The following is a 20,896-nucleotide window of genomic DNA, read 5'->3' as shown; positions in this document are numbered from 1 at the left end:
TGCACTTGTATGCTTCCAAGCTTGAGAATGACTGGGAGGACGTGCGTGTGTTCATGAGCCAGTGCGTGCATTTGTGCACACGTGTATGTCTGCATCTGGGTGGATGTACGTGAAAGAGACAGCGATTGAAACAGTCAGTGTTTTTCTGTTCTTCCTAGTGGTTTTAAAGCAGACTAACTGTTGACTTAAATTAATTATGACTTACACCCATGTTAATGAGAAGAAAATCAAGCTTGCAGGACGTGTGTGCGTGTGTGTGTGCATCTGGGTGTGCATGTGTGTGCGCGCGCATGCGCATGTGTGTGCGTGTGTGTGCGTGTATGTGTGAGAGAGATGAAAAATGCAGTGGTGTAACTAGGGAGGGGCAATTGGGTTAGCTGACCCAGGTAGTGACTTGTGGGGAGAGCCAGGGATGGGTGGGGGAAAAAAAATAAGCTTCTGCTGCAGCCACACAATTGCACTGGCAGTGGTGGCAGCAACTGGAAGTAGATGCTGCCCCTGCATGAGGCAGCTGCCTTGAGCACCCGGGCACATCATTATGCCTCTGACAAAAAGTATATGGCGGGGGGGGGGGGCGTAAAACCTAATGTATGCCAATGTGTGTGTGGGAATAAACATTTCTATGCACATGTGAAAGTGTGCTTATGTACATGTTTCTCTGGGTGACACTGAGTGAAATTCAGTGAGCGAAGGGACAGTGCACTTGTATGACAGTGAGCGGGCAGTGAACATGGATGTAGAAGTGTGTGGTGGTAGTTGTACATGATCTGGCAAGTTGCCTGGTCAGGGGAGTACATACATATGTTTGAGATGGGATGCCAGTGGACATGTAAGTCCATGTGGGTAAGACAGCAATACAGTCCCATCCTGATGAGCGGATGGGACTGACCATGTGGGGCATGGATGGTGGAGTGCATGCAGTACAGTCTCTGGCAAAGCTAGGCCTGTGGGAATCTACCTGTAGCCCCTGCTGCAGCCTGTTCACTGAAATCCTGCTTGTGTTTGAAGCCAGTGATGTTCCTGGAGTACATGGGAAATCCTAATTGAATCCCCTGTCTCTCTCTCACTCAGCTCTAAATGAAACTCCCCCAGGATAGCATATTAAACTTGACCTGTGCACCACCTCTGAGATTAACATCAGAGGAGGAAGAATTAAAGGTCTGTGGAGGGCAGTGAGATGGAGGAGAAAGCCATGTCGCTCTCTTCTCTTGCTCCAGGAGGGGGTCATAGGGCCAGCTCCCAGGGGAGACTGACAGTCCGGCGCAGGCTAGGCGGTGGCAGCTGGGGGACAGCAGCGATCCCGATGCAGTGTAAGCCAGGATAGGAAGGAAAAATCAATGTTCCACTCTCACATCTCTGTGTTAACGTACAAGGCAGAAAATACCCACTGAGGCGACGAAGGAGCCTGTGAAACAAGCCAGCTCTGTCTTGTGCCAGCAGAACGTGTGTCATGAACAAGCATGATTACTTGCCTAGCATGACATACCACTGCTTGGCAATGGCTGAGCAGGGCTGGGGCCTCTGTAGCTGTCAGGGATAACCTGAAAGACAGGGATAATGTGGGGAAGAGCATTTCCTGCCTCTGGTGCAGAATAGGAAAGCTGTCCTCAAATGGAGCGCTGGTGCTAGAACCTGTATGGTAGTCCACTGAAGTGAATCTAAGGCAGGCCCCATCCCTTCCGCTGCTTCTTCCACTCCTCTGAACTTCTTTTTTTCTCCCTACTCCCTCCCCAGGTTGAGATGAAATTGCAAACTGTGCCAGGTTTGGAAGTGCTGTGCAGGCTTGATGCCTTCGTCTTCCACCATGGGGCTCCCAGTTCTTCAAAGCCAGCCCTGGCCTGGTTAGGTTCAGTTCCTCTCTGGACTATTAAGTACCGGGCCCAAACAACATGCAGCCTGCCCCGGGGGCCCAGATACTTTCCAGAGCTAGATCCGAACACCCCTGCAGTCATTTTTGCAAAAGCTCTCTGATGTCATTATGGAAAACCAAGAGCAGCCACCTCAGTAATGAGCAGTTTAATCCCCTGAGACAGAGAGAGAGACATTTCACTTCACTGTCTCTCAGTGCAATAACATCATCTTAGAAAGAATGGAAGATAATTGCGAGGCCTGATTCTCCTCCTGTAGACTAGCAATTTTTCTCAGTGGAGTCAGGTGCAGGGACACCAAGATAGAAAGGCCAAACAGCCCCAGCAACAAGTTAACCTCTGGCAGAGAGCTGGAGGTGCTGAGGCGGCTAACAGCCTTCAAGAGCTGACAACCTTGTGAGAATGAAAAGTTCAAAACCGCTGCTCAGGACATGTAAGTGTCTGGGAAACAAACTGCCATTTGGGTTGCAGCTCACCTGACTCGTGCTGCTGCCCATCTCCCGACTGCACCTCGTTTGCAGAGAGAAAAGGTCACCTTTCAGCAGGATGGAGTCACCTAGCATCCCTGAGGTGGGTGACTGAAATCTCAGTCCTCTTAATGAGATGACCTTAGCATCAGCGAACACATTAAATTCTCCCTGAAGAGTCGACAGGTCAAATTAAGCAGATGTTTTATTCTGCCCAGTTTCTGGTTGCATGAGATACTGAGCACACATAGCAGGAAAGTTTAAATGAAGGTTTCTTTCTAAGCAAAGTATTTTAAAGTCAATTTGTAAACTAGGGCTCAGCATGGAGGTGCATAGCTCTTCTGATGACTCATCCTAGAGAGTGGACCAGGTGATTTTAATTACCTTCAAACCAGGAGCTTCAAAGAGTGTCACTCTGGGGCAGGACAGTGGGTGTGCACACCCTGTGTCCCTATTGCTAAATATCTCAACAGGACTTTGCAAGCATTCATTTCTTCCAGATCGCTAGCTTTTCATCCTTGTGCATGCTCTTTTTGCTGTCAGTCCACCTCCAAAAAAAAAAAAATTAAAAAAAAAATTATAAAAGGTCTGTAACAGAGTTTCCTCATTTCCTTTCCCCTGGTTCCTAGGAGCACACGGATTAATTTATTATTCTAATCACTGCTACTGCTGGGGAGGTTTCTGTCATCTCACTGTGTTTTACACCATGCTGCAAACAGCAGCTAGCCTGTGCTCTGCCTGTTTCCCTTCTAGCACCAAGCCTGGCATTTGGGGTCCCCTTTCCCTACTGAAACAACTCTGCCCCTCAGCATCTGCAAATCCTCTCCCAGGTCTCTTTCTCTGACTCTGTTTCTGGGGATTGCAGCCATCTTATAACATCATAACGGATGAAGCAGTCTCATTCCACCGCTTTGTGAAGTGTGATTAGATCTGTTTAACTGATGGGCAAACTGAGGGGGTGGCAGTCTGACTTTCAGAGCAGCTGAGCACTGGCGGTTTCACTGGGGGTGCAGCAACCCTGGGAATTGGGCTTATCTAGATCGCATATATAGCGAGTGGGACAGATAAGAAAAGAGTCATAGAGTCTGAGCTTTCAGTCTTTTGCACTGATCATTCCCTCTCAAGTAAGTCTATAGACCCATCTGAAGCACTGGGGAGATGAGGGTAACAGCTTCCTTGTATGGTCCTGCTGCTGGACGTTGGCAAACCTGGCTGCACTTGGACCGTGTTCAAGGCGTATACGCTTAAGCACTAGTGCTGGCCCTCCCATGGGCTCATGCTAGCTTGTACATGCCCTTTCCAAGAATTGGGAGTTAGGCCACATCCCACAGTGCCTGTAGATGGAGACACTGGTTGACAGTTGTTTTCAGAGTAAATTTCTGACAGCAAAATGTAAGCCTTGGTTTTAGTTGGAAACCATTCCCAAACTATTCTGCAATAGTTCATTTGGACTAGTTGTTTGGGTCAGTTGCTGTAAGAGTTAGCCTGATGAAAGAACAGATTGGGGATTACTTAGAAAAGCTGGTCATCTACACATTCATGGGGCCAGATGGGATGCACCCAGGGGTGCTGAGTTGGCTGATGTGATTGCAGAACCACTGGCCATCATCTTTGAAAACTCATGGTGATCAGGAGAGGTCCCAGCTGATTGGAAAAGGGCAAACATAGTGCCCATGTTTAAGAAAGGGAAAATGGAAGATCCAGGGAACTACAGACCAGTGACCCTCACCTCAGTCTATGGAAGAGTCATGGAGCAGATCCTCAAGGAATCCATTTCTAAGCACTTGGAGGAGAAAAAGGTGATTAGGAACAGTCAGCATGGATACACCAGGGGCAAGTCAAGCCTGACCAGCCTGATTATCTTCTGTGATGAGGTGACTGGCTCTGTGGATGCTAGGAGACTGGTACATGTGGTATTCCTTGATTTTGGCAAGGCTTTTGATACAGTCTCCCACAGCATTCTCGCAGATAAGCTAAGGAAGTATGGACTGGATGAATGGACTGTAAGATGGATAGACAACTGGCTGGAGCATTGGGATCAGAGAGTAGTAATTAATGGTTCAATGTCTAGTTGACAACCGGTATCAAGTGGAGTGCCCAAGAGATCAGTCCTGGGGCTGGTTTTGTTCAATGTCTTCATCAACGACCTGGAGAATGGCATAGAGCACACCCTCAGCAAGTTTGCAGATAACTCCAAGCTGTGGGGAGTAGTAGATGCACTGGAAGGTAGGACTAGGATTCAGAGTGACCTAGACAAATTGGAGGATTGGGCCAAAAGGAACCTCATGAGGTTCAACAAGGACAAGTGCAAAGTCCTGCACTTAGGCAGGAACAATCCCATGCACCAGGACAGCCTGGGGGCTGACTGGCTGGGCAGCAGCTCTGCAGAAAAGGACCTGGGGATTATGGTGGTTAGTAAGCTGATTATGAGCCAACAGTGTTACCTTGTTTGGAAGAAGGCTAATGGCCTAGTGGGCTCCATTATTAGAAGCACTGCCAGCAGATCAAGGGAAGTGATTATTCTCCTCTGTTCAGCACTCTTGAGGCCACATCTGGAGTACTGTGTTCAGTTCTGGGCCACCTGCTACAGCAAGGATGTGGACAAATTGGAGAGAGTCTATTGGAGGACAACAAAAATGGTGAGAGGGCTGGGGGACATGACTTCTGAGGAGAGGCTGAGGGAATTGGACTTATTTAGTCTAGGCAGAGAAGCCTGCCCCCCTTCAACTACCTGAAGGGAGATTTGAAAGAGGATGGAGCTAGACTGCTCTCAGAGGTAGCAGATGACAGAACAAGGAACAATGGTCTCAAGCAATGGTGCCTGCTCTTCCCCCCACCCCTGCAATGGGGGGATTAAACCCCCACTTCCCCTCAGGCTACCGGGGTCTGGGCCTGTCCCTGCTCCTGCTGCCAGCCAGTGATTGGGTGGGGTGAAGGGGCTCCATGACAGGGGCTGCTTCCCCCACCCCAAGCAGACCCTGGCTGGGGTCCCTGCAGACCAGAGTGGGGGTTTAAACCCCTTCCAATCATATTTGGGCCTGCCTGGGCCTAGCCATGCCCCTCTCCTCAGCTTTGTTTCCCTCCAGGTGAGGGCTCGCTCTAGCATGCTCCAGCTTCTGGCCTGAGCTACTGCAGGCATGTTCCTGCTTTTCCAGAATCAAAAGTGAATGTCGATTCACTTGCAAATTGGTTCAATTCTTGCAGGTTAGATTAACTTGCAAAGATTGAATCAATTTAGGCTGTTTTTTTCATTGTCTGTCCCTAGGCCATGAGAAAAGGAAAGACAGTGGCAGGGGCAGTACTAACGTCAGAGCAAAGCTGGCCTCACCTCCTACTGAAGGCCTGATTAAACATGCTCACCTCCTTACTGCCTCAAGATTAGATGAATCTTTTCTTGCATTTATTTCCTACTCAGGGTTATTCCCCGTGTCTTTTATGCTGATGCTCCTTCACCTGTAGTTTGCATGCAAGCACTTTGCCAATATTTGAAATTCCTGCAATTGGCTAATTTTTATTGGACACATATGTCTCATGGAATTGCTTCTATCTTCTAACTAAAGAAAAGACCTTACAATCAGGTTGCTGGAGGTGAGATGGTGGGGAGGCAAATTATTTAATTCACTTAAATGTCACAGTCTCCTCATATTCCTTTACGTGGAAGCTCTTGGATGGACCAATTGTAGGGAATGCTCAACAGAACCACATTTTAATTCAAGACAAACAGGACCACATGTTAATTTGAGCTCATAACTATGGGAGATGAGTTAGCCATTTGCCTTACTTGGCCTGAGTGTGGTACCAGCAAGCGAGGATTGAACGCATGAAGGTAGAGGTGGAGGGTAAACATGGCTACAGCCTAGTGCCATGGGGCAGCATGGTGTGTCCCTGCCAAAGGGCAGACCTTCAAATGAAACTGCACCTGCAAGGTGTCAAATCAGACCAGCTTCCCACACTTGTCAAAGAAGAGTTAGGCAAGCAGTCACCAGCTCTGCTTTGCAAAGTGACATTGGCCCATGCCTACCTGGGGTCTCAGGAGAGCTCCCAGGGCACTGTCCCGTAGAACATGGCCATTAAGCCCTACATTGTTATGAATTTCTAATTACAATTTTCACTCTAAGTATAGTGAGTTTAATGGGTCCACAGAGGGGAGAAGTGACACTCCTTTGGCTTTTATTACCTGTTAGACATTAATGGAAAAGGCAGGACTGGGTTGAGGGCCAGTGATTGAGATTGGGTATGAAAGGGTATGGAAGGGGAAAGCACAGACATTTCCACACTTAGCTTCTTATCTGGGTGGCAGGGATCCCATGAGTCATGTATCTAACCTGAGGCCTCACCCCTTCTCTTCTGTGCTGGGCCATCATGACCTTGATGCTGCATGGACACAGAATGGGCACTGCTAATGCATCAGTACCCTTGCACTGAGGTAAGGAATATTTCCAGTGTTCCTGGCTGATGATTGCAGCATTTGGATCCCTTAGACCAGTGTTATTTGGAAGCCTAGAGTAAAAATTATTTTAAAACTTAGTTTATAAATGCCACTTCCTTGGAAGATGCAACCATCAAAAATGCTCCAGGAGATACCACCACCAGCTGCCACTCACCTGAAGTGTTTCTGTCCCTGTTGGTGGCCCCCTGATTGCAGAATACTGGTGAGTAGAGAGACGAGCCAGCATGCCCAGCATGCAGTCACCATTGGCAGTGGCTATCCAGTTGTGTGGCCTCATTACCTTTACCGGTAAGTTTGCATCAAGTGTAGTCTCAAACAACAGCAGGATTCACTCATAGGTGGAGGGAGATGCTGTGAGGATATTGGGCCTGTTGCTATTGAAACCTCATAGATGAAGGTACAGAAAGTCCAGGAACCATGTGCACTAAGACATACACATGCTTTTCAGTTCCTGCCGAGCCTTTTTGCATAGCTTTGTCCATGTGCTTAAAACCATATTCTAGCCTATAGTGAACAGCACCTGACTTAATCACTGAAGCCAATGGCTCTTCCCATAGAGTTTTACGCTCTCCAGAGCAAGGGAAACTTTTTTCTTCCAGGCCCATTTCTCTTTCCTGGGCTGTTAACACACTCATTTACCTAATCATTCCCTTTGATTTACAGTCATTTTCTAAAACACTGACCCTCTATCCAGGCCAGTTCCTGGAATTCAGTTGTGCCTCCCCAAAACCCCTGCTCTTGCCAGGATTAATTAAGATGCAACAGTTTTCTTTATTTCTTGTCCTGAAAACATTGCGATCCGTGAAACAACAGTTTTCATTAAAAGGGGATTGTTTCTTCAGTGGGGCAGAGATGAAGTATGCTCACTGAATGCATTGGGATTGCCTATGGTAGTGTTTTGGGCACATGCCAAGTCATTATTACCTAATGACATTATCACCCAGGCAGTACTCGGGTACTCCTGGGGTGGAGAAGAAAAGAGACCAAGCAGGAGATTTGTTCTCTGGAGAGTTCTTGAATTCTCAGCGCCTGACCAGTTCTCAGGGGGGGAGGCTAGAGAGGTGACGAGGGCAAAACTTGCTATCGAAGCAGCCTCAGTAGAGGACAGGGAGCTGTGTGGAGGTGGGGAGGAAAGACAGAGAAAGCAACAGCAGTAGCAGCAGCCAGAGCAAATGGTACTTTATTTAATCTCCTGGATAAAAAGGAATACTGAAACCAAGTTCTTAAGATGAGAAGCCTTCATCTCACTGCGCAGCGTTTGATCATTTCAGATGTTTTACAAGGAGGTGTATGCTTGAATTATCATTAGAGGAGGCAATGGAGCTGAAGATCGGCAGAAGACTTCCCTCATGGCAACCTGCATTCATGTTCAAAGTACGCAGCCAGGGGAAAATGAAAGGAAAAAAATGCAAAGACATTGGCGCTGTTCCTGCCAGTAGATGTGAGGACAAAGGCCCTGGTGTCACTCCTGAGCTCTCTGGCAGTGCCTGGGTGACTCAAATGTTCAGAAGCTTTTCTGTATTTTTGAAACTGTGGATCAGGACTGGGCTTCTTACAAGAACAGCCTTTCTCCCAGATTTCCGGCTCTCCCTATTCTTGCTGGGAAAGCTGCCGAAAAGGCAGCTTGCATGGCCACATAGACTGCAATCTGGAAGGAAGAAACTTTTCCACATATTTCAGATACTTAAAAACAGAGACAGACTGAAAGCAAAATCCAGCCCCCAAATGGCCTGGGCAGTGGGCACAGCAGAATTTGAATTTGAGTGGCCCTAGGTGAGAGGGTTGGCAAGATCCAAAGCTGTGTGATGGAGTAGAGAGATCCCAATGCAATGATCCCAGGTGACAGGACAATTGGATGCCAGATCAGAGCTGGAACTTTGCAGCATCTTGTCTTCAGAGAAGATTTGGGCTTAGTTCCATTCTGAAAAAGGCAAAGGTTCTGGCAAGGGTAAGGGGATTTTCTTTGCTGGTTTCCCATCCTTCCATCCCTGCGGTCCCAAGCTGCCAGTAGGTCTGAGGTTGGAAAGCATGCCTGAAAATTGCCAAAGCCCGCTGTGTGTGCATGCTTGTTTAGCAATAGAGCAAGTGCCATTTCCAGAGCCTCATTAGCATTTGCATTGTTGCATGGCTGTCTAAGAGAAGTAGCAGCTAAGTGAGCCAGTCAGATCTTACTAATTTGCATGTTAATGAAGCCCACAGAACAGAGCTTAGAGAGACTGGCAAGTAGACCTAGAATTGATAGATCTATACATGCTGCCTGTATATGCATTAGAGACCCAGCAAACACTGTAGGCAGACACCCAGATGGCTAGAGAGACAGACAAACAGATGGTTATATAGAGACGTACTGGATGTAGGGAGAAATGTTTCTCTGTGGAGAGGGGCAGAGAGGAGGGCTAGATAGAGAAGAATAGACAATGGATAGACAGATAAAAAAAAAATATGAGTGGAGACACAGATTAGTCAAGGATTGTGAACATGGTTGGAAATAAGAATCTTTTCCCTGTTTAAAAAATAGACTTGTGCATAATTGCTTTCATTGAGCACAGGCCTGGTGGAGCTGTATTTACTTCCCTGCGCTGGAATGATGCTGCATTCCAGTGCTGCAGAGGATGGGGAGACAGATGGGAAAGGGGCTGGCTGGTTGGACAGATACATTGGCTGACCTGCAGAGAGATGAGAGCTACCCCTCTGCTGACTGAGCAAACTGCCCGCCCAGAGCTCAGGGTCTGTCTCTAGCTGTTGGGTCTGTTTCCCTGGGTTTCTTCATCAGCTAGCGTGTTGTGAACAGGAGCTTATCTCAAGAGCAATTTTTGCTTCTCAAGACTGTAAATTGGGCAAAATCTCACTGTGTCACTACATCTGCAAAAAGTAGAATGGAAAATACATAGAAAAAGGAGGTCTAATGAGCCAGGTATCTCCACTCCCAGCGCCCATCCTGTTGTTGAAAGAGGAACTGGTTAGGTGGAAAACTTATTTTCATCTAGAAGCTGGTTGTGGATGTAACAAGAATCATCTTGGCTGACAGCCCAGTGACAGAACTAGGGACCACCAGCGCTATATGCTGCACGTGAAGATAATGCACCAACTCCAGTCCCTGACCCTGCAAACAGACTCGTACCCTCTGCACACTGGGCACAGAAGACGACCCATAATATCTCCCTGGTAATGGGTTAGTCTTGCTGCTATTGCAAGGAGCCTCAAGAGCACTAGCAATGAGAGAGATTTTTGCAGAACATCCCTCTCCTTTCTGACTGTTTCTGTGCATTTGAGAGTACCTGTTCTAGAGATAATGGTCCTTTTGGATGGAGCCTTATGCCAGTTTGGTATGCTAGTTACAGGTGGAGGAACTGGCAGTGAGAGAACAATTCCAGTTATCCTGCACACGCAACCTTTTTTCAGTCCCTTTTCCTGCATCAACATTGTTTGTGGTTTGGTCCTGATCGATGAGGCAGGTCTGGCAGCCCTCATGGCAGCACTCTGTGAACAAGTGCAACCCAGGCTGGCTGATCTAATGCTCAGCATCACTACCCTGGAAGACCATCTCTGAGACTGGGATGGAAGATTGATCTCTGTGGCTCAGTCAGTACCAGGCCTCTAATGAGTTTCCTGACAAGACGGGATTTCTGCCAGTTAGGGCATTCGCCATGTGGAGACCTGCTCTGTGGGAGCTAAACTGAGTCTTGGCAGTGGGCCTCTGAATTTTTGCCCATGCCTGCCATTAAAAAAAAATCTGAAATATTTAACTGCTATTCCTACCCCACACTTGTGTTTTAGTGTTTTTTTCTTGTCACTCCATTAGGTTCTAGCTAAGACTGCAAACAAGAATGGCAAAATATATCGGGCCTGATTCTTCTCTCAATAACACCAGCATTGCTCCAGGGATTGTAATGGAGAGGCTCCTTATTCACAGCAGTCTGAATCCTTTCCCAGTCAAGCCTGTGATTTTCATTGTTGCTTATTACTTACTGAGCTTCAATAATGCAGGTGGCAGTTAGCAAACAGGTGGGAACACCCTGCCCCACAGAGCTGACAAGCTGTTTCAGGTCCGGACTGCAGTCCAGGCACGATCAGTCTGTGCTGGAGATGATCCTGGAACCTGCACTTGAGAAGTCCTCGCAGAGGCTTACAGCTGAATTCCTTGACATCAGGAGGCTTGAATAAGTTCTGGCTCTGCACCCAAATGCGTAGGAGCCTCGAGAGCTTCTCAAGACATGCCAGGAATATTCGGGGAATTCAGGATCTGAACCCTGTTTCATAAGCAACTCCTTTTTACAAGGGTCTGCACCAGGGCCTTAGTCCAAATGCCCACACATCCTCATGTTTGAAATTCAGGCACAGGGCAAAATCCTGCTCCACTGAAGTCAGTGATAACATTTTGTTACAGACGTGTAATGACTTCCATTTACCTAATTGCTATATAGTAATGGTTTTCAACCTTTTTTTCATGTGCAGATCCCTAAAACATTACGAATGGAGGTACAGACTCCTTTGGAAATTTTGAATGGAGGCGCAGGCACTTTTGAATTGTAAATGCGGGTATTTACATACTTTTGATGGATCATAGTCATCTTTCATGGACCCCTTAGAAATAGTCTGCAGATCCCCAGGGGTCTGTAGACCACAGGTTGGAAATCACTGCTATATAATAATTCAAACAGAGTATTTAAATGCCAGTGTTAACTTCTGTTACAGATTGTACAAAAGCAGGACATCCTTTGCTTGAAAACTATTGCCATTGTTTCCCTTTTCCCCTGGCAACCTGGATGGGGAAGGATCGTCTTCGCCACTCAAAGTAGAGGGAGAAGAACCCAGCTAGCCTGCACCCCTACAGAGCTGGCAGGCCACCCTTGGGAGGTGCCCAGGTCAGGCACCTGTGGGCCAGTGCTGAAGGGCAATGCTTAAGGGCACCTTTTAGCATTGTCCTTCCTTGATGGTAGAAGAGGGGTGGAGGGGTTTTTATCTTGCCTTTTTGTTGTTCTGTTGAAATGAATGGCGTCTTTGTTGGGGTGAGGGGGAGGATATGTGGGTTGTGAGAAACTGCCACAGCCCATCTAGGGGAGAAGGGGGTGCAGGCTTGGAAGGAGTGGGAGTGAACGTGATGGGAAAGGGGAGAGGGCTCCCCTGAGTGACAGGCAGGCAAGTGGGAGTGGGTCTGCAACTGGGGGGTTGGGGAGAGGGATGTGGAATGAGGATTTCTGTCTTTACAGGACCCAGATGTGAATGGAGGTTTGGAAAGGTTGTAAAGGGCATGGGAGAAAGGAGGCTGCTCTTCTGGGTGAGAGGCAGGGAAGCAGGAGTGGTGGGACGGGGTCAAGTTTTTAAGGTTTTGGAGTGTTGAGAAGTCTGGTTTTTGTAGCTTGTAGGCTTTATTGTAAGTCACCCTGAGCCTTCTTTGGATAGGGCAGGATATAAATCAAATAAGTACAGAAATGAATGGAGCTGACTGTAAAATGGATAGCATTATACCCCAGGGTCTGAATTATAACATAACCTTTCTCTGACCAGAATCTCCACCCTTTGACGCTCAGCAAAGTGAGTAATAGGAACTGTAAGGAAAACATGTGGCTTGAGGTCTTTGACATGGACCTATGTGAAGTTCAGCCACAGCAATCCAATTTCCCCTTTAGACTCTGGGGAGCATTTGGCATGAAACTAAGACCCTTTTTGAGTCAGTGAATGATCATCATGACTACAGCAATGTGGGGATGTATAGGCTATAACTGTGAAGGCCTGGGGCCTTTCTATTCTGTCTCCTGTAAACAGATGGCAACCATGTTGATCTGAGCACTACTATATCCTGTTGCTGAAGTGACGGGACTTGATGCTGAAAGTTTCCAGTCTTGCAGGATTGCCCTGGAGTCTCCAGGACTTAGATGTAAATCTCCAGGAGACTGCTGTGAGTCACCTGCGAGATAAATGATAGGCCATTCATTAAAATAAATATTAAATGTTGAATCCGATTTATACAATAATCCAGTGGGGTTTTAAAATGTAATAGTAATGTGCGTTTGCCTTCCTGATGGTCTACACACTATAATCCATAACTGATATATGCAAACATGAGGGCATGCTTGTGTTGTGTGTCGCGGGCATGTTATGTGATGAAACCTCTTGGAATAGATTGAAACAGAGTTGGCAACCCTATTCACGCTCTTTGCTTCTCCTCTACAGACTTTTGTGTATTCTCTTTTTTGGCTGTTGTTTCTTGATCTAAAATAAAATCCATTTACATTGAAAGCAGCAGAATGCTCTTTGTCTTATTATAATAAAGCATTATTTCAGATACAACAGCGCTCAAGAGGCCCAGATAAGGTGTCAGGATTGCATAATTCTAGGATCTGTATAAACAAGACAAAAAAGAACCTCTGCCCGTTTACAATCTAAGTAAAAGACAAGAGGTATCCAATAGGGAAGCACAGAGAACCTGGAATATTATGATCACTGGGGTTATGAACAGTAGAAATAGTACAAAACGTATCACCTATTATCCTTTTCCTGGAAAAAACCACTAGCAACACTAAATTCTGCCAAACCAAGCCATCAAAAACCAGGGAGTAGACCCCCAGAGTAGGATCATAGGAAAGTAGGACTCCTCAGGGTAGGGTCATTCCTGACTAAACCAACCCTGCTCTTGAAAATGTCCAAGGATGGACATTCGACAGCTTCCCTAGGTTGCATTTTCTAGTGCTTGACCACTCTCATAGTCAGCAACTTCTTCCTAATCTTCAACCTGAATTTTGTCTGCTTCAGTCTGAGACCATTGCTCCTAGTCCTGTCACCTACAGCCATGAAGAAAAGTCTATCTCTATCCCCTTTATAATTATCCTTCAGGTATTTGAAGACTGCTATCAAATCTCCCCTTCGTCTGTCTGACCCAGCAATGCATGAATGAGGTTGGCTTAACAGCCATATGATTTAGCATCCCCTCTCCTCCAAAGTCTGGGTGCTTTGTCTGGTTTCTGAGGTCACACTTGCTTCCTATTTAAAGCTTTTCTTTACAACTCTCAGAACTAATGAGTCTGTGCACTCTTGATTTCAGGATCTGGGGTTTCAAGTAAAAACCCAAATATTGCAAGATTCAGGATCAAATGAGGAGAAAGGGCATTACCATGGCAAATGCACCGCTCAGAACAGCCCTGTCCAGGGTGCTCCGGGAGAGACATGATCATCCTCTGGGAAGTTCTTTCCATTTCTAACTTTGAGGAGAAGGATTTCACTCAGCTCGGCCCAGCCATGCACTTACCACAAACAGTCCAGAGGGGATGAGGGAGAAAAGCAAGCACCACATTGGATTGTGGTGGGCAGCTCTAGGTTGGGACCCCTTAAAAGCCCCAGTGTGAAGGGGCAGCTTCCATTGAGCGGGGGGCATGAGGAGGTGTGGCTATAGCACACAGCAGGCAGATTTTGTGAAGCTGCTCTAACTTAGGGTTGCCTGAGTCACACTGGGAGGCACGTCTATCCTGGAGGCAGCCCAAACAGAGAGAATACTAGGGAAACTTTGCTCATCCTCTCCATGGGTTGAACCATGCCTGCTATGGCTCTTTTGGGGTGTGACCCAGCCTGGGAAAATTTATCTTCCTTCCAAGCCAGATCTACTCAGCTCTTAATCATTAATGTTTCTTAAAGTGCTTAAAAATCTGTGGCTGGAAGAGCCCATAGAAATGCAAAGCGTTATTAATTAATGATGATTATTGCTTTCTTTATCTTTGGCTTCACTTCCCAGCTCTCACACCCAGAGCTCTCCCTGGCTCATGGAACCTTGTACCTATAGTGCACTACCTGGTCAGGGCCATGTCATATAATCAAGGTGATGCCTTGACAAATCTCCATTATGCATGCAGTGTTTGTATGCAGCATGTACAGTGGAGCACAGCAGTGCTTGTTGGAATCAATGGAAGTGGATTATAGGACAATGATCTGATGGAGAGTAATCAGCAGGCTCCACAATACAGGAATTTAGCTCTAAGAATTTCTCTGAGGCGCCTGTTTAGAAGAGGTCCTCCCTGAGTCTTTCTTTTGAGCCTCACAAAAGCCCCTATGAGCTGTTTGGGTGACACCCTACACTGCTGATCTGGTTACCCCCAACTTAAGCATAAAAGCAGCCACTGCAATACTCAAAAGAGACAGGCAAGGAAAATGGGCCCAAATAAAAACCTCCCTCTACGTAGCCCTGGCCTGCACATGTGTGTGCATTTGATAGGGAGGGAGAGAAAGAAATGAAGAACAACAGTACGTGACTTGTTCCATACCTTGTAATACATAACAATGCACCAATATATTCAAGAGGGGCACATTACAATGGATGGAGCAGAGCAGAGGAGTGGTACCATACAGCTTGGGTAGGTACCACTCTAGGTTTCTCACCTTAGCTTCAGTACTGACTCCCTCTACTACATAAGTTGTGGTCTCAGTTTCCCAACCTGTGAATAGGGATAATGAGATTCAGGTCCTGGTCCTACAGTCATATAAAGGCAAACAGACTCCCAAGAATTGCTTACCTTGAGGGGTGTGTAGAAGTGAGTGACTCCTTGATGGGAAATATGGCCTGCTGATGGGAAATGTGGTCTACAGATCTGAAGGCCAAGCTGTGGCCCAGATAGCGAGAGGTCCCACTTGGCTTAGTCACATCATATCTACAGAGTCCTGCTAGGGCCCCAAGTGTTTGACACTAGCTCTAGGCCATGTGTAGATGAAACAAATTGCAGGTGTGCACAACACTTTAAAGTGGGTGAAATGCTTTTTCACTGCTTTAATGCTGTCGGTGTTTGCACGCCGCAGCAGCGTATTGCTCATTAATTCCAGCCATTGTAGGAAATTTGGCAGTGTAATGCACCTTAAATGACTTGGGGCACAGCAAACTAAAACTCCTTTGAGGAGAAAAACGGAGAAAAACACTGGGCTCCATGCAGCTCCGTGGCATTGCAGGAAGCCCTGTAGGCAGCCTGGCAGCAGCCGGGGGAAGGCAGGCTCCGCCCATGAAAAGAGATGAGCCTGATCCTTGCCCCCCAAGCCTGCCTGCCTGCCTGAGCTGTATGGGGGGCCTGGTGCTTCCCTTCGCAGCTGCAGTGCCCCCCCAAGGACCGCCTGAGCCAGATGCCTGAGGGTGGGTGGGGGGCACCGCAGCCATGAAGGGAAGCACCAGGCCCCCGCTGCAGAACGGGGACCGCTCCACCTGTTGGCAGCTCGTCCTTCCCTCCCCGCCACCAGAGGGGCAGGTAAGTGTGGGGTGTGTGCATGACACGGGGATTTTAAGGGCCCTGAATTGAAGCGGTGGGTTTTTAAACCCACCGCTTCAATTTAGGGCCCCTGTTTCATCTACACATGCCCCGAGATAAGAATCAACGTACTAGAATTAGAAGGGAAATAAAGCCTTGCTTTATTTGCTGCAATGAGAGTTTCCCAAGTAGCCTTGTTGGCACTTAGGCACAGTTTCCAATTCTATTACCCATACAGTATGGACCTGTACATTTCTAGACAGCTACTGAGCATGCACAGTAGGCTACACCCTGGCTGTACAGGTACACGGAAGACACAAAATTCTGCTTGACATAAATCAGTGAGGGCTAGATAGATACCACAGGGGAAGCGCCTTCCTTTGCATGCGGCCAAATAGCTGACTGCTTTTCCCAAGGAAGCAGGAAGAACAAGTTTTAGGAATCTTTTACTCAGAAGGGCTTGAACCTACATATGTTTTCATTTCCCAGCACAGTGCTCACACCACTAGCTTCAAGTGTTATGCAGCCTTGCTTCTGAAGCTGCCTCTCTGAGCAGCCATGAGAGGCAAATATGTGGGGCCAGGTGGAAGAGCCAAATCTTGAGAGTTTATGCCTCAGTAAGATGACTGTTGCTCTGGAAGGGAGCAGTGTTTCTCTTAAATGGACTGCCCCACTGCTCTCCATCCATGTTATCCAATGAACAATAAAGGCAAGATGCAGTGGATCAGCTTTGAAAGAAGGGTTGTAGCTAAGCTAGGAAAATGCCTAGCAGGTAGAGCACTCTACTAAGGAGTCAGAAATGCAGCTTTAAACCCCCTTTGAGTGAGGGGGGGCCTAGAGCCTGAGTCTCCTGCTTCCCGGGTGAATGCCCTAGGTACACAGCTATCAAGGTGAAAATTTAGGAGGTTCCCTCTCCTGCTGATTCCCTAAGGAACTACATCTATGTGCATGCATACTGCCTGGCTAGTACTTAACCTACAGCACATGAGTGGTAAGCTGTATGGATACTTATGCATTTACATTGCATGGGTGATAGAATCGCAAACAGTGCATACGTGCCAAACATGCCCCTTACCTAACCGGAAAACTGCTTTTTTGGCACATAGAGAGAAAGAATTCTGTCTCTAGCCCAGCTCCCAAAGCAGAATCATAAAATCATGGAAAAGGAATCTGTAGTCATGTCTCCATGTCCATCAGAAAGGGGGCTGGGGCGGAGGGCAGCTTGGCAGAGTTTTTTAAACAGAGATTCTCCCTCTCTGCTGGGTGTAGCTTGCCATCTGTGGGCTGCTCCCATATATGAGATGACAGCTTCCTCAGCCAAAAGACTGGGCTCTTCGATAATCCCTCAAGCACTCTGAACCCCAGGCTGTTTACAGCACTTGGATCACGAATGACTGACATTGCAGAATGGATCTAGGAACTTTTCCATCTTCATTTCAGATGAAAGACGAAGCATTTGGCAGCATTGAGCTTGTAAGCATTCGTGTGTGGAGAGGAGGGGTGACAAGTCATTTAACAGCATTGATTCCGCACATGGGTGTGGACGTGGGTGCACATACGTGTACACGTGTCTGAGCGTGTAGAGGTAAGGGGGGAAAGGCTGCTTCAATCAGATATGCCAACAGAGGAAGAAACATTTGCTGACAACATCTGCGTTTTTCGCTGACTGACACACCAGAACTTTGGGGTTTTTATTAACAAAATTTTAGATACACAAGCAAAACCAATGAATGACACATGAGAGAATGCTTGTATTGGGCCAAGCTCAGTCTGGCTGTATGTAGGCCACTTATACCAGGGCTCAGTTTGGTCCACAATAATGAAAATTACCATTCAAGACAATGGCTTAGGTCTACATCATAGAGGAGGAAGTGGTTATGCAGGTAGTAGTTTCTTCTCCTATCTCTAATACTGCTTTCTCTTGTGACCTTCTGCAGTTCACTTTGCTATGCTGCTTCTGTTTCTTCCTTTGTAAAATTAGAATGACTTTTATTATCTATGAAATCTATGAATTATTTGTATTACCTAAAAGCCCAACAATGGTCAAGATCCTATTGCATTAGGTTCTGCACATGCACAAAACCACTGTCTGCCCCAAAGGCCTTGCAATTTGAGTAGGTGGAGGGGGAGCAGACCCTGAGGTCCCATTGCAGTTCTGTGGCAAAGCCAGGAAAAGAACCTTAGTGTTTTAACTTTCGTCTGATAACTTCTTGCCCTGGAACCATGCTGCTGCTCTGATAATCCTGACCCACTTAATATTATCTGTGTAATAAACATATATCCTGTCTCTGCCTAGTGCTAGTTGAATTAGCTCTTTGGTTGTGTTTGGAAAGAGGCCAACTGAATATGGTTAAGGAAAGTTCTGCGTCACTGTACGAAAGGTGGTCAGTGCAGGTCTATCCCAAATGACTTTGTTGGGCATTGCAGGCTACCCAAGAAAGGGCAGTGCAAGCATAGTCATGCCTGGTTTCACTCAGCACCAAGGATGGCTGGATCCAAGCTGATCCCTTCTCTCTGGCCTGTCACCAAGTGTCTATGAAGGGATGATTTTGAACAGACAGTGGCTTGGTGACAAGGGAATAAACAAGGCACAGGGAGGACTTGAAATGCAAAATCCCCACACAAAGACTTCAACTTCCTCCTCATCCCAAACTCAGGCATGTCTACACTAGGTGGCAGCACATCCCAGCAAGGATGGTCTTATTGACCCACTCCCATCCACACATTCACAATGTGCTAGTGAGGACACTGTGGGGATCTCCAACATGGTTGCCCTCAAGCCCTTGCTTTCCAGTGGACTTGAGAGCACAAGACATTCACTATGTCTTCAGAGGCACGTTTCTGGGTTGGAGAGTCTGAGAAAAAGTGGGTGGATGGGACAAAGCGGGAGTGTTTGTGCAAGCGATGCTGTTGCTGCTGTGATGCTGACAGGCCATTAGGGGCCAGCCAATGACATTTAGATCCAGGTCTACATTTCCTAAACCCCTGGGGAGCCGTGGACACTTGATGCAGTCTTGAGGGATGGACATGAGGTGTCGGGAAGCCAAAGCCCAGCTGTGTGAAATAGAAGCTTGGTTTGCTAGGGCCATGCAAGAAATAAAACTTTCAAACCCTAGAGCCCTAGCAATTAATGGCTCTCTAACCTCCACATTAATCACATGCTGGATTGTCCCACTCCTGTGATGCCAACTCCATTTTCTGGCAGAGTGGGGCATGTTGGTGCTCACCTCTGGGCCCATAAGAAGGTTATGAATATCAGCTACAAGGATGGTGGTGCAGGGCTGACAGGCAGCGCAGGGGCTGCTGGAGCAGGCCAGCAGAGGGAAGGGTTAAGTGCGATTGGGAGGCTCTGACATTTTGCTAATGTGCTGTGTTAATTGATTCGCTCATTTCCATTTGTTCCTGTTAAAGAGAGACAGATGAGAGTGATCCTGCAGTGCAGCGACTTGGCAGGGAGCGTCTCCACTGAGTGCAGATGTGCTCCTGACTCATATATTACCATCAGGTCTCCAGGCTACTGACGAGTGAGCGTGCAGAGTATAGCTACTTTTTCAAGGCTTTGGAAAGGAGCAAGGGAACTGGGCCTTGCATCCTTACTTCTCGTGTATTGAGGCTGTGTCCAAATGCACCCCGCTTCAACAGCGAGGCTTACCTGTTGTTCACCAGCTGGGGGCTGGCAGGAGTAGCTGCATGGAGTGCTGGGTTCAGTGGCAGCAAGTGGGTCCCTGCTCCCTGTCCCCTCCTCTGGGTTTCCTCCACTGTCCTGAAGGCTCCAGTTGCAGGAAGTAGCTATGCAGGGTCCTGGGCTGGGATGGGCTGGGTTAGGGCTGGGCAGCACTGGTAGGCAGTCTCTCCCTTTCAATGCCTGCTCCAGGCCAGTGGGGAGCCTTGGGGAGACCAAGCAGAGAGCAGGTTCTGGAAGGAGGGATCTGTCCACCACTGTCACTGTCCCTAGCTGTGCCTGGTACCTCCTGAAGCCACCCACAATGGTCCCCAGCTGAACTGGGGCACAAGTGACCTGGAGTTCCCCCCCACCACACTGAGTCATCCAGGGACAGTGGTGGTGGGGCAGGTCCCTGCTTCCTATGCCCAGAGGCAACTCCAAGGGGAGGTGCCACTGAGCACTAAAGGGGAGAGGGTGCCCGGATAGAGGTTGGCGGTGCAGGTGTGCTGTGGTGTAACATGTCTCCAGGTGTTTCAGTTTTACCCCCCACACCCACATCTCCATTTTTTAAATCCTACATCTGCCCATGGCTGTGGCCTTCAGCACAAGCCCACAAGACCCACAGAACAGAAGCTTGAAAGCACTGAAGTAAGGTTAGAAAGAAAAGGCTCTTGCTACAGCTGCAGAGCTAGGGCTGTAGAAGAAGCTCTTAGAGGTGGGAAGAAAGAGGAAGCAGACTGAGTGACAATATAGACAATATAAGACACTATATTTGGGGGATTACTGGGGCTCCAGGCTTTTCAGCCCCTATTGGGTCTATGCCAGCAGCCTCAGCTGTAACTTGTGACATGGCCTCCCCATCCCTGGGAAGGAAGAGCATTATTATTAGAGTAACCATACATCCAAGTTTGGCCCAATGAGTCCTGGATTTTGGAGGCTAGTCCCAGTCAGGAGGTGAAAATTTAAACAAGCGTCCTGGCGGTGGGGCATAGGATGCAGTCCAGCAGGAAGGCAGAGCGGCATGAGCTGTGAAATAGGAAGCCACAGCAGACAGCAAAATTGCTCTAAAATAGATTTCATAGACATCAGGGCTGGAAGAGACCTCGAAAGATCATTGAGTCCAGCCCCCTGCCCAGAGGGCAGGAAGTCAGCTGGGCTTATAGGATCCCAGCAAGATAAGCATCCAATTTACTCTTGAAGGTGTTCAATGTAGGTGCTTGAACCACCTC

General features: G+C 47.6%; 1 long non-coding RNA gene across 1 annotated transcript in view; it reads left to right on the top strand.

Annotated features, from left to right (window-relative positions):
• Positions 1-19,418: 19,418 nt before the first annotated feature.
• The window catches only part of LOC109318557, a 5,455-nt gene continuing 3,977 nt past the window's right edge, over positions 19,419-20,896 (top strand). Inside the window, exon 1 of the long non-coding RNA XR_002103271.1 lies at positions 19,419-19,720. This is a non-coding gene — a long non-coding RNA (uncharacterized LOC109318557). The remainder of the gene's footprint in view (positions 19,721-20,896) is intronic.

This window comes from Crocodylus porosus, unplaced genomic scaffold (genome assembly GCF_001723895.1).
Source record: "Crocodylus porosus isolate Cpor-Errol unplaced genomic scaffold, CroPor_comp1, whole genome shotgun sequence".
Lineage (NCBI taxonomy): Eukaryota > Metazoa > Chordata > Crocodylia > Crocodylidae > Crocodylus > Crocodylus porosus.
Note: the sequence above shows the minus strand (reverse complement) of the source record. Positions and strands in the feature narration are given on the sequence as shown.